The sequence below is a fragment of the Sarcophilus harrisii genome, chromosome 3 (assembly GCF_902635505.1).
Source record: "Sarcophilus harrisii chromosome 3, mSarHar1.11, whole genome shotgun sequence".
Taxonomy (NCBI): domain Eukaryota; kingdom Metazoa; phylum Chordata; class Mammalia; order Dasyuromorphia; family Dasyuridae; genus Sarcophilus; species Sarcophilus harrisii.
In genome coordinates this window covers 121,966,631-121,979,350 of record NC_045428.1, presented here as the reverse complement: position 1 = coordinate 121,979,350, position 12,720 = coordinate 121,966,631, and the positions used below count along the sequence as shown (strand labels likewise).

Genomic DNA, 12,720 nt, shown 5'->3' with positions numbered 1-12,720 from the left:
ATAGACCTGTGATTTCTTAGTATAAAGTGATCCTTGTGAAGAACTTCCTTTATCACTGTAGGTCCATGTGAGGAACTTTCTTTACTGCTATAGGTTGGCATCTTCTGTGCAATTTAAAATTTTAACAGAAAGCTATCTAGACCACTGAGACTAAATGAGACTTGCCAAAGGTAAAGAACCAATTTTTATCAGAGGTGGGATTTAAACTCAGCTTCTTCTGGCTTCAAGGTAAGCACTTTATCCAATATGCCATGCTGGATCTCATATAATATGACTACAATCCCCTAGATAAACATATGCCAATATGGCCCACTATATACTTTCATCAGGCAGCTTCAGTTCGGTTTGAATACAATACTGTGACTGTGATGATCTGTTTAGTTTTATAAATTCTGTTAAAGACATCAATTTTGGAAATATTTTAAATTTAATGAGATATCAAGTAAGATGACTAGATTGCATTTAGAAACTTGGGCAGCACTTACAACAGTCCTATGATATTAATGTAAAAGCTCAATGTTCTCATTCTCCCAATGTTAACATATGTTCATGAATCACCAAAGAACAGATATGTGGTGAACATATTTATTACTACATGTTATTAATAACTCACATGCAATAAGTAGTATAAAAGATAGCATCCAGGAAATGTATAGATAGAAAATGAAGCAACTTTATCATGTAATGAGAGAAAGGGATAAGAAATGGATAGCACACATGCTGCTCTGGTACTCAAGACAAAATTAAAAGACCTAGGAGAACTCCAGCAAGCCAAGTAGAATCATTATAGAGAACCTGTGGGTTAAGATTATAATGGATGAAAACATAAATTGTACCAGGAGAGTATCCATATCAATAAAGTTCTCTGAAATTTTGAAGTATGAGAAGATCAAAAAGCAATTGCAATACTGACCTGATGATCTAACTTTACTATTAATTTGTTTTACGTTTCATTATTCTCTGAAATAGCAATCTATAAAAGAAACCCACAAGCATGACAATTAAGTTATCTATAAATAATAATGATGCAGGACCAGTTCCTTGTTTTATAATGTGACAACAGGTATACTTATCCTAAGTCATCTTGCCTATGAGGAAAATAAAAAGCAGTAATCTTGAACTTCTAAGATATCCAGAAAAGTATTAGGATGGATAAAAATTGGAAAATTAACTTTTATTCATATTACACACACATACACACAAATATAAAACTAAACATCTGAAACCTGGAAATAACAGGAGCAGGGAAAGCAAGTGATGGCTATTTTCAAATATTGACTAGGAAAAAAAAAAAACTGGACAAAATTTTTGCCATAAATCTCTTCTGTCAAAAGGAAGGACATCTCAGAATCATATTTAAAAAAACAGAAGTTGACAAAGGAATAAAGTATACTGAAATAATATAATTTTAAAAAATTTTAAGAAGTCTGTGGATTCTAAGTAAAGAACCCCTGAATTAAACAATTCTGTATAATTCTAAACTATAGTTTAGATCAACAGAGACTGTGATGTATAAAGGATTCTAACACTGGATAAGCAACTAGAGAAGATGATATTCTAAGGACTTTCCTACCACCTTAACAACCAGAATGACTGCTACCTCTGATGCAATGCTGGCTACGAAATATGCTGAAGGCAGTAGAGTGCTGAAAAGCACTCAGTCCTCTAAGCAACTTTCTAATTCTATCAGTCTCAGAGAAGGTACCCACTTGCATTGGGGAAAGGATTTTACTTATCTGGGAGTTCCTTAAACTAATGAAATCACAGATTGACCCTATTCCTAATGCTACTTTTAAAAAGGTCATTTTGTCATTATTTGTCATAATCTCAATTGTATGTCCTAGAAGACAGAATATATTTGTAAAAGATAGATGTTTGTTCCAGTTCTGATCACAGAGACTTTGGAGATTGATACTGTATGCTTAAGAAGACCAAAGACTGTTAACTGCCCTAAGGAAACTAAAATTAAGGGATGTTCTGAAGTGAGTTTCAGTTTGCTAGGGAGACCTCTTTTTGTGAGTTTGTTTTTGCAGTTCGGATGGCCTTTAAAAAGAATTCAGACAAGTTTGTGGGTAGCACATGAAGATGCAGAAAGGCATCTTTCAGCAGAAGAATTGAACTGGGGTTCAGTTAGGGAAAAGTTATGAGAAATAAGCTAACCCAAAAAAGACCCAGACCAGTTGTCATGGCAGAGGGATAATGGATTCTAACCTCCTATTTATAGATATAGATCCTGATATAGATCCTCTTGGGAACCCAGTACATACAATCCACTTTAGGGATCTCTGCTTTAGGAAAGCAATACAAAAGTTTTTGAGTTTTAGATTTTGGTTTTTAATTTTTTATTACCACTGTAAGTAAAATTGTCAGTACAGAAAAAACTGAAACAAGAATCAAAAATTTAGGAATTAATGAACATTTATTGAATTCATCAGCAAAGGAGTCCCAACCATAGGCAGACTCCTTGAAGGAACAAAAGGACAAGGGTTATACAGGTTCTAATTAATTAGGCAGGAAGTAAATTGATTTCAAGGCACTTTATGATTGGACCAGACTTGTTAGTGGGAGACTGCAGATAAAATTTGAGTTGTATAGCAAGAAAGGGTCTTGTTTTGAAGATTGGCCGTTTCTCATAACCCTTTCCTAATACAGAGGATTATTCTATATAACTGCTGTTTTCAGCTTATAGAAGGTAGCAAGCAAGAGTGGGAGCTATGTAATACAAACAGGGTCAGAGACAAAATAAAGGAACTACAGACAAAATGAGTTGCTTTAGTTTTTTCAACTACTTACACAATTATAAATTCTCTTCAAGACAATACAACGCAATATCACTTAGCTATGATATGGCTAAAGGGTTAAAAAGAATTCTGAAGACTCTCAAAGGTTGCATGTGAGTCATGAGTACCAAAGTCTCTGAAGAATTAAAAGCTATAGTTACTTAAAAGATAATGGTGGGTGTGTGAGTAGGCTGCAACTTATTACAAAGAAAAAATTACATGGGAGAAATAGCATAAAAGTTGTCATCAAATTGATTTATGACTGGAAAAGAAGGTGGGCACATCATATAAAGAGAACAAGAACAGTTGATGGATCCTTTTGTATGTTTACTAATATGTACACAAATGTCAATTGAGATAGGTGGAAGGGCTCCAGCATGTTGGGAAGACTGCCTTATTATATTTATTAGAGGACAGAGACAAGATTTGCACAGGATGAGAAAATATAGATGAACTGCCCTGTGGACAATTGTTGGAAATGCCAGCATAGACATAGCTGAAGCTACAAGACCACTGAAAAATCAAAGTGATTCTGCTGATTAGCATATCAAATGGTTTAGACTAAGAATATAAACATATTCATCTGGTTTAGACATTTCTACTTTTCAATGTTTTTATAAGCTTTGTTGATAATTGACACCAAGGTCAAAGGCTCATTCCTAGATTGTCTAGTATGCTTCACTCAGTGGGGAAAAAAAAAAAATCATTCTTCTATTCTATGGCTCTGTTTATCCCTAAATATATTATTATATAAACATATGTTATTGGTCACAACAGGACCTGGGCAGTAAAATATGTAGATTCATCAACCCTGAAAGAAGCATTTATAATCTTTGCATTTAGAAAGTTGCATCTTATTCATCATTTTATTTTATCATGAAAAGATAATTAGCCACACAAATTATTATCATTATTCAAGCATATATATTTTAATGTTACTTGAAAAATTATAAGTTAAAAGAACTAAATAGTGATTAAAGGAGTTCTAACCTATAACTACTAGCAAGTTATAATTTATGGTCTGAATGTATTCAGTGGTAACAGACTTTTGATCTGTATTCACCAGTCTGTACACAGTAGCAAATAATAATAAAGAAAATAATATAGCTATATTTTGTATACACATATGTGTGTGTGTATATATGTATGTATGTATGTATGTATGTATGTATGTATATACATACTTCACCACCTTCTACTCAGAAAGAAAACAAAGATTCCAATCTGGAATGTGTCACAAGAGAGTAAAAGAAGCAAAAGCATCAGAAAATTAGGCTTAAAGCCTATGCTGCTCCTGTAATTTTTTTCAACCAAGTTACAATAACAACTTATAACTATTTCCAATGGCAAAGCATTTTCATGTACTGTCTCATAATACTTAAGAAGTTTATGTTTTATTACCCTACTTTTACAAATAAGGAACTGACCAGAGAAATTAAGCAATTTTTCTAAAGAAACACACAAAGTGACAGAATTGGGCTTTGAACTCAACTTTCTGACTTGAAGTGTCTGGTGCTCTTATTAAGAAGTCCCCTGAACCTGTTACTTTTAAGTAGTCATATTTTCCAGAAAGACTAAATCCAGAGAATGCAAAAGGCTTTAAATTTGTCAAGAATACACATATACAAATATAGATTGATATAATCTGTTGTTTGCGCTCCAAGATGGACTCCCGGTATATCCTTGGAAGTCAAGACAGGCAATCAGTCTGCACCAGACTAGGAAACTCCTTATTCAGCTGGTACTCTTGTAGACAAGCGGACAATCATATCTTCATAGTCTATCAATCTTGAGGCTTTTGCCATTTAATTATTCATGATTCCTCTTCCCCTGCCACTCCCATTTAGTTGGAATTTTTTTTCTCCTTTCTTTGTCACAATTTCATAAATATGCAAGCTTCTGTTTAGATTGTAAACTTTTTGCACATGCTTAGGATTCCACATGCATGTTCATTTCTCTTGTAATACACATGGTTTTTCATATAAGTTCCATGAAGTATGAGTGAGTGCCAGTTGACATTTTCAAATACCAGAGTAACTACAAATTACTTGATTAGACTTTATCTTATAAATAAATTTGGCTTGTTACTTAGTTGGAGAGAAATAGGAATTTTAGGCATCAGAAGCAATATATCTAAATCTATGATAGTCATATAATGAAATACAAGGCCTTAAAATCAAATTCCATTTTATAGCAAATGGATATAGCACTGGTAGTGCAACACAATGGAGGAAAGGCCCTACAAACCCCAGATTTAAAGCTCCAAAAAGCTCTACTTGGACTGTGTATATATGTAGATAAATGGTGAGGCAATTATTTAAAAGGAATTCTCCTTTAAATTTTCCAGCTAACTTCTCTTGAACTAACTTCATCTTTCCCTTTCTCTGACCCTTTCTCAGCACCCCTAAAAGCTAAAAGCCTTCAATTCAAACCCAATTATTTAAATATAGTCTTCTTCACTAGAATGCAAGTTCATTAAAGGCAGAAGCTATTTTTAAGTTATTTTTAGCCTTTCTTTTTATCCCCTAAGCTCAGTGTGGTACCTGGCACACAGTAAGAGCTTATTAAATACAAACTAAATGACTGACAAGCTCAACTGAAAGATAGGCTTTGAGCATTCTGGGCATATGTTCCCACTTGCAGAATCTTCTCTAGCATAACTAGAAACAATAGGGAAGCCTGAAAGAAATCAAGCAAGATTTTTGTTTTTCTTCTCAGGTTATTTTTATCTTCTTCCTAAATCCGATTTTTCTTGTGCAGCAAGATAACTATATAAATATGTATACATATATTGTATTTAACATATACTTTAACATACTTAACATGTATGGGACATCTAGGGGAAGGTGTAGAGGGAAGGAGGAGAAAAGTTGGAACAGAAGGCTTTGCAAGGGTCAATGTTAAAAAATTACCCATGCATATGTTTTGTCAATAAAAAGCTGTAATAAAAAAAAAATTAAAAAAAAAAAAAAAAAGAAATCCGGAAAGACCCCAACTCTAAACAGACCACAGGTAGCCTGAATTGAGGCTAGAGAAAGGGCAAAATAAAGTATCCTTTCCTCTAAAGAGAATGGTAGGAAATAAACTTCAGAAAGCAGCTGCAGGTTTCCAATACAGTTTATCTTTAAACATTTCTATATGCCACCATGAATGAGTGAAGTACAACTTCTGACTCTTAAGATCTGAATTCATACATTTTCTATCATTACCATCAGAACTATAGCCTTATTTCATAGTGACACTATTTTGCCCATAGGCCAACATTTGGGACCACAGTTGGATTGTCACAAAGAAATGAAAAAATTCTATAAAAGAGAACAGGAGTGGGAGGCATATCAAAAACATTTCCCTTCCCTTAACATGCTCTAATATAAGAGGGAAGGTCTTTTGTGACAGTATTGTCCTAAAATTCCATTTTAATAAGATGAGGCTCTAGTATATAAAAGGTGCATGTGATTTGTGCAATAAAATTCAACATAAGCCAATAGGATGTTCTTTTGTTAAAATAAGAAATAAAGAAAAAACTTAAAAATGTTCAGATGTGCATACTATTAGAATACTGAGCATTTATAAAATTCCAGTTAATTTAACCCCTAAGGTCTTAGGAAGAGCAACTTGCCAGAAAAAAAGCTTTTATTTCTTCCCTGCTTCCTTAATCAACTTCACATAACAAACATTTAGGCAGACTCTCTAGAAAGTTTTCTGATTTTCTTCACCAGAAGTTAGCACATTACTTGGTAATTGGCTTTTAAACTATAATTCCCTAAGGAAGGAGTTGTCATAATAAAGGAGTACTTATTGAGGGAAGTCAACTATCTAAAACACAGTGACAACATCCAAATCTGCTTGCGTTATGTGCTCATAGCATTTGAAAGTTAGTAAAGGAAATTTCTTGGGGCTGATAGATGGCGCAGTGGATAGAGCACCTGCCCTGAAGTCAAGAAGACCTGAGTTCTGAAGCTCTGAGTGCCTCAGCAAAAAAATAAAAAAGAAAAGTGAAAAGAAGAGAAGAGAAAGAAGAGAAGAGAAGAGAAGAGAAGAGAAGAGAAGAGAAGAGAAGAGAAGAGAAGAGAAGAGAAGAGAAGAGAAGAGAAGAGAAGAGAAGAGAAGAGAAGAGAAGAGAAGAGAAAAAAGAAATACTCTGTAACTATAAAAATGGGAAATCAGAGACTACCAAATATTAATTTTACCCAAAACATCATTGGAAGATGTTATCAAAAGAATCCTATAAGTTTAAAAGAGTAATATAATATTGCTAATAAGGAGCTACAAAGATCTAGTAACACCTAAATTGTTTTTATCCAAGGCTCACTAACTTAACTTCATTTTTTCATATGCAAAATATTAGGCCATGACAATATATTATTAAAAACAAGGACTCTGTAATAAGCATTTCCTCCAGTACTTACTTAGTTGAGTACTCTATAAGCATTAGGCACAGAGTAAACATTGCTTTGAATGTGTGATGGAAAGGAAGGGGAAATTTTACAAGTTAGTTAATAATTAAAATGTTAAATGTGAACAAAAAAACAAAAGTTTTTAAAATAAATTCCTATCATCAGGAGATAAAACACATAAGATATTTTGTTGTATCATATTGTATTTTCTCAGGATTACAAACCAGAAAAAAGAAGATAGCATAGGCAATCTAAGAAATTGGGCCAAATCATCAGTAGTTGTGTGCGCGCACGCGTGTGTGTTTGTGTGTTTGTGTGTGTGTGTGTGTGTGTGTGTGTGTAGTAAATGCTGGCCTAACCTTATTTTTTGCCAAATTATTTTATATTTTCTTAGTAGTTATTAACCGAGGAGTTTACTCCCAACAGTTTGTGATAAATAGAATTAAAGCAGTCTAGTCTGCTGTACTGTAAATGGGGTAGCCTCAGAAGGCAAATCTATAGCTAGGGAAACCAGGCTGTTTTCTGGAAAGAACAGGTAGGGTTACCCCCTGCTGTTTAAAGCCTAGGCTCAGAGCTGCATAGGAAGCTTAGGACAGAACCCCCTGTACCCCAGATGCAGAGATCGATAATAAAAAGCCCCAAAGAGGAAATTTTAAAAAGACAAGGAAAGAAAACAATCTTAACTGTGGAAAGCTACTCTGGTGACAGGGAAGACCAAAACACCAATTCAGACAAAGACAAAATATCCATAGAGGAAATTTCAGAATGAAAGAGTGATACGAAATGGTCTCAAGCCCAAAGAGGTTTCTTAGAAGTGCTTATAAAAGATTTTAAAAGGCAAATAAGGGAGGTAGAAGACAAAAATGAGGGGAAAAAAAGTCAATATTTTGAAAAAGGAAGAGAAGAAAAACACTAAAAAAAACACTAAAAAATAGAAGTAATCAAATGGGAAGAGATACAAAAGCTAATTGAAAAAAAAATCACACATTAAAAGCCAGAATGGAGCAAATGGAAGCTAATGACTTTGAGACATCAAGAATCAGTCAAACTTTTAAAAAATGAAAAAATGGAAGAAAATGTTAAATTTCTCATTGGACAAACAGCCAACCTGGAAAATAAATCCAGGAGAAACAATTTAAAAGTTATTGGTCTATTTGAAGGCCATGACCAAATAAAAAGCCTGGATAGCATTCTTCAAGAAATCATCAAAAACTAAAACATGTGCAAAATGGTATACTAGGTGCTGGTGACATAAAGTCAAAAATATTTCATATTTTAACGAACTATCCCCTGACATTAAGGAGTTATCATTCTACTGAGATGATTCAACTGCTAAAAAAATATCAGTTAAACACAAGATAATTTGAAAAGGGAGAATACTAATAACAGGAAGGATCAGTGAAAGGCTTCACAGAAGAAATGGCAAGTAGAGTAAGCCTTCAAGCAAAATGTACAATCAGAAATAACATCATTCTCTAGACATCCAGTCATGATAATCTAACTAGTCTAAAATTTCCTTAAAATATTTTTCAACATACTAGAGGAAGCTAGGAGGCACAGTGGATAGAGCACCAGCCCTGAAGTCAGGAGGAACTGAATTCAAATCTGATCTCAGCAATTGCCTCAGGGGGAAAAAAAAGATATTTTTCAACAATGGAAAATAAGTTAGTTTCTTATTTTAACAATTTAATTAAGTTTATAATTCCAACCAAGTTCACACATTTCTGAATATTTTATGTACTTCTGCTTCTCTACACTCCAGAAAAACGCATACATACACAAATACTCTAATACATACTTGACAAGATTGATGTATGAATCACTATTGTTGACAAGGACTGAAGTCAGCTACACATGGTTACATGATGATGCAAATGCTGCTCAGAATATGATTTTGCTTAACAATGCATTGTTTAGCAGTCATATGCTTCAAATAATGGCTTCAGGCCAAAATGTTCCAAGGAAACAAACACTTGGAAACAATCAAGTTTGTATTCCTGAAGCTACAGGCTTATAGCTTTATGCAGTGAATTTTTTCTAATATTTCTCTCAGCATTTCTCAAAGGAAACATTAATAAAATTTATAATATACATGTAAAATATATACACACACAACTTTAGAGCTTAAAAAGCCCTATTCTTTTGCTATCATTTTATAGGTGAACTAAGGATCTGACTTCTAGTCAAATACTTTTTTTCAGTGCACAACACAGATTTCTCAATGTCCAAAAACCTATAAATACAAATATATGATTGATTTTTTCCTAATTCTCAAGTTCAGGCTAAGTAGGGACTTAATATTTAATATCATAATATCTTTTTCTAGGCTTCTGTGTAGGTTAGCAAAAACTATCAGTGGATAGCCCCAAGATAATTGGGGATGGAAGGGATAGGGACAAAGTCTCATGTTTCCCTTTAACAAAATAATACCACTATCATAACAGGTGAAAACATCTATAATATAACTAACTTCAAGGGAGAAATTTCAAGGTCACTTTGTATTCATAGCTTGATTTCAGAACAACTATATAGTGACCAGTGTCTTATAACAGAGATCACAAAATCAAAGGGAAAAGGCCAAGAAAAACTAAGATACTCAATTGTGGGAAAGGTCACATGACAAGTAATTAATATTATGGAAGGAATTAGCTAACTATAGAAAACATTTCCAGAAGTAATAACATTCTGCTAAAACAAAGGCAACTATACTACTTGACTTATCTTCCTATCTAAAACTGAATTTACCTTTCTTCCTTCAACCACCAAGCTCTCTCCTTTCTTTTGTAAGATTTTTTAAAAATTTATTTTCCTATTCAATTTTGTTGTATTTTCAATTCCAGATTCCCTCCCTCCCTCTCTTTCTTTCCCTTCCTTATCCATTGAGGCAAGAAATACAAAACCCATTAGAAATATGAAGTCATGGGAGGAGGTGAGGCACAGAAAAGAAAAATAAAGAAAATACCCTTCAATATGAACTCTGAGTATTCAAAAATGGGTAGCATTTTTTTTATTGTGAATCCTTTGGAATTGTGATATTGTCTTCTGTTGATCAATTATGAAGTCTATAATTTCCCTGTTAATATTGAGGGCAATACCCTCTCAATCATCCACACGTGTAACCTAGATGTATCATGCTCAACTTCTAACCCTCTCAACCCCTCATTTTCTCTGTTGGCAAATCCTGAAAATGCTATAAATGGCAATAACAGAAGAAGAGAAAAATTAAAACCATGAACATAAGTAAAGATCAGATTAAAATTTTCTCACTTAGCAATAATATGATGCTTTGCTTAAAATCTTAGAGAATTAAAAAAGGCACTAATTGAAACAATAGTTTCAACAGTCACAAGCTTTACATAAATTTCAGAATTCAGCAGCTATTCTGGACAATAATAAAATCTAAGTAACAATAACTGAAAAAAACAATCCATTCCCTCTTCAAATATGCAATTATGTCAAAAGACCATAGTCAGTCACCCAGGATCCATCCTTTCAATCACACGTTTAAAAAAATTGTATGTAACATCCATTCACTCCTCCGACATTACTACTATTCTGATGCAGATCTCCCTGTCTCAAGTTACTCCCAACTCTACTCCACCCTCTACTCACCAACCAGTGATCTTTCTAAACATGGTCTTCCATGTCACCTCATATTGGCATTCATTAAATTTCCTAGATCTTCAATATGAAAAAAAAAATCATCATTTTGGTTTTTAAAGACCTTCATAAACTGCACCTTCTTACCTTTCCAATCTCCTTAAAATGTATTCTAAGATCACATTTTTGTTGTTCTTCACAAGAGACTCCATCTGTTTTCTATGTACATTTAAAAAAATTTTATTACTGTATTTTATATGACCAAAATATTCTCCTCCACACTTGCCAAGAAAGTCACCAAATAAAACAAATATTTTAAATATTATGAAAAAAGGGAGAAAATGGCAAAAGTGATTTTAAAAAAGTCTGAAAATATGTGCAATGTGCCATACCTGTGGACCTCCCATCTCTGAGTAAAGATTTCTTCTCATGTCTTTTTTGGAATTAATTCTTTGTAATTCTTAAACATTAAACTTTTGATTTATGCATATTATTTGTATTTACATTATTCTAGTCCGTGTGTATATTGTTTTCTTAGCTCTTTTTACTTTACTGTGCATCAGATCATATCTTTATCTCTTTATCATCATATTCATCAAGAGCATAATATTCTATTACAATCATATATCACATTTTGTTAAGCTATTCACTCAACCAATGAGTACCTACTACTTTGCTGCCAATTCTTTACCATCACAAAAAGTTCTGTTATGCATAGTTTGTTATATATAAAGATTTTCCTCCTATCGGTAGCTAATATGTAATATAAAATTAATGGTGGAATCTCTGGATCAAACAATATAAACATTTTAGTCACTATTTATATAACTTGAAATAAGTTTTCAGAGTGGTTGCAAAGATTCACAGTTCCATCAATAATGCATTAGTGGGAATATTTTGCCACATGCCCTCCAACACTGACCACATTTTTCTCATCTTTGCCAATTTAAGGGTTATGATATAAAATTTAAAGGCAGTTTGAGTTGCATTTTTCTTATTACTGTTTGGGACATTCTTTCATAAGGTTAATATTCTACAATTCTTCTTTTTAGTGTTGTTTATATTCTGACCACTTAGGTTTTTGTTACATGTGTCTATATAATTTTGTGCATATGTGTATATACATAAAAAAAACAACAAAACATACAAAAATCCATTTTTAAAATATAATTTGGATACCTAAATTTCAGTGAAAAGTGATAAATTTTTTTAACCAATCATTTTATTTCTTATTCCAGGTACATTAATTTTAGGGCACTAAATTTATTTTTAGCTAGGAAGATCGGATTCCTATACTTCTCCAGCATCATCTCCTTGAAGAGCTCCTGAAAAAGATCCAGATGTCTCAATTTCTCCCTGAAGAAACCCTGAAGATCACTAACTTCTGAACAGTGATTCTCAGGAACTCAAGATTCATGTCCTACCAACTTAATGCTGCATTTTCTGAGAAGGACAAAATTCTCTGAAGACTGAGTTCTAGTGTACAAGAGAGGAACATGCACATACAAAAGTAGGGGAAGGAAGAAGGGAAATTGTGTTAGGATTCTTACAAGGTGCTAAGTAAGTGGAATTGAAAAATCTCATTTAGCATTGATTTAATCCTACAACAAATAATGGTTTCCTAGTGATATAATGATTGATGTATACTCAGTGTACAGTATATAAGCAAGAAGCTCTCAGGGCAAGACACACAAGCCCACTCTCCGGAGACGGATTCACTCCATCTTCCGCCTTTGTGCTGGCTGGTGGCTGAAGCTGGCAGAGGCAAAGAATTAGCGGCAGGAGTTCTTGAAACCAAGAAGAGAGATAGGCCTTTAAGAAGGCTAGCCGAGCCCCAAGTGAAGGAGTTAAGATTTTTGATGGAGAAAATAAAGGATTTCAGAAAGGCCTGGAGAGACTTACATGAGCTGATGCTGAGTGAAATGTGCAGGACCAGGAGATCA

The 12,720-nt window shown here is 33.4% G+C and overlaps 1 protein-coding gene across 1 annotated transcript in view; it reads right to left on the bottom strand.

The window, feature by feature from the left end:
* Positions 1 to 12,720, bottom strand: part of NDFIP2 (Nedd4 family interacting protein 2) — a 98,437-nt gene that overhangs the window by 53,995 nt on the left and 31,722 nt on the right. The window lies entirely within an intron of this gene.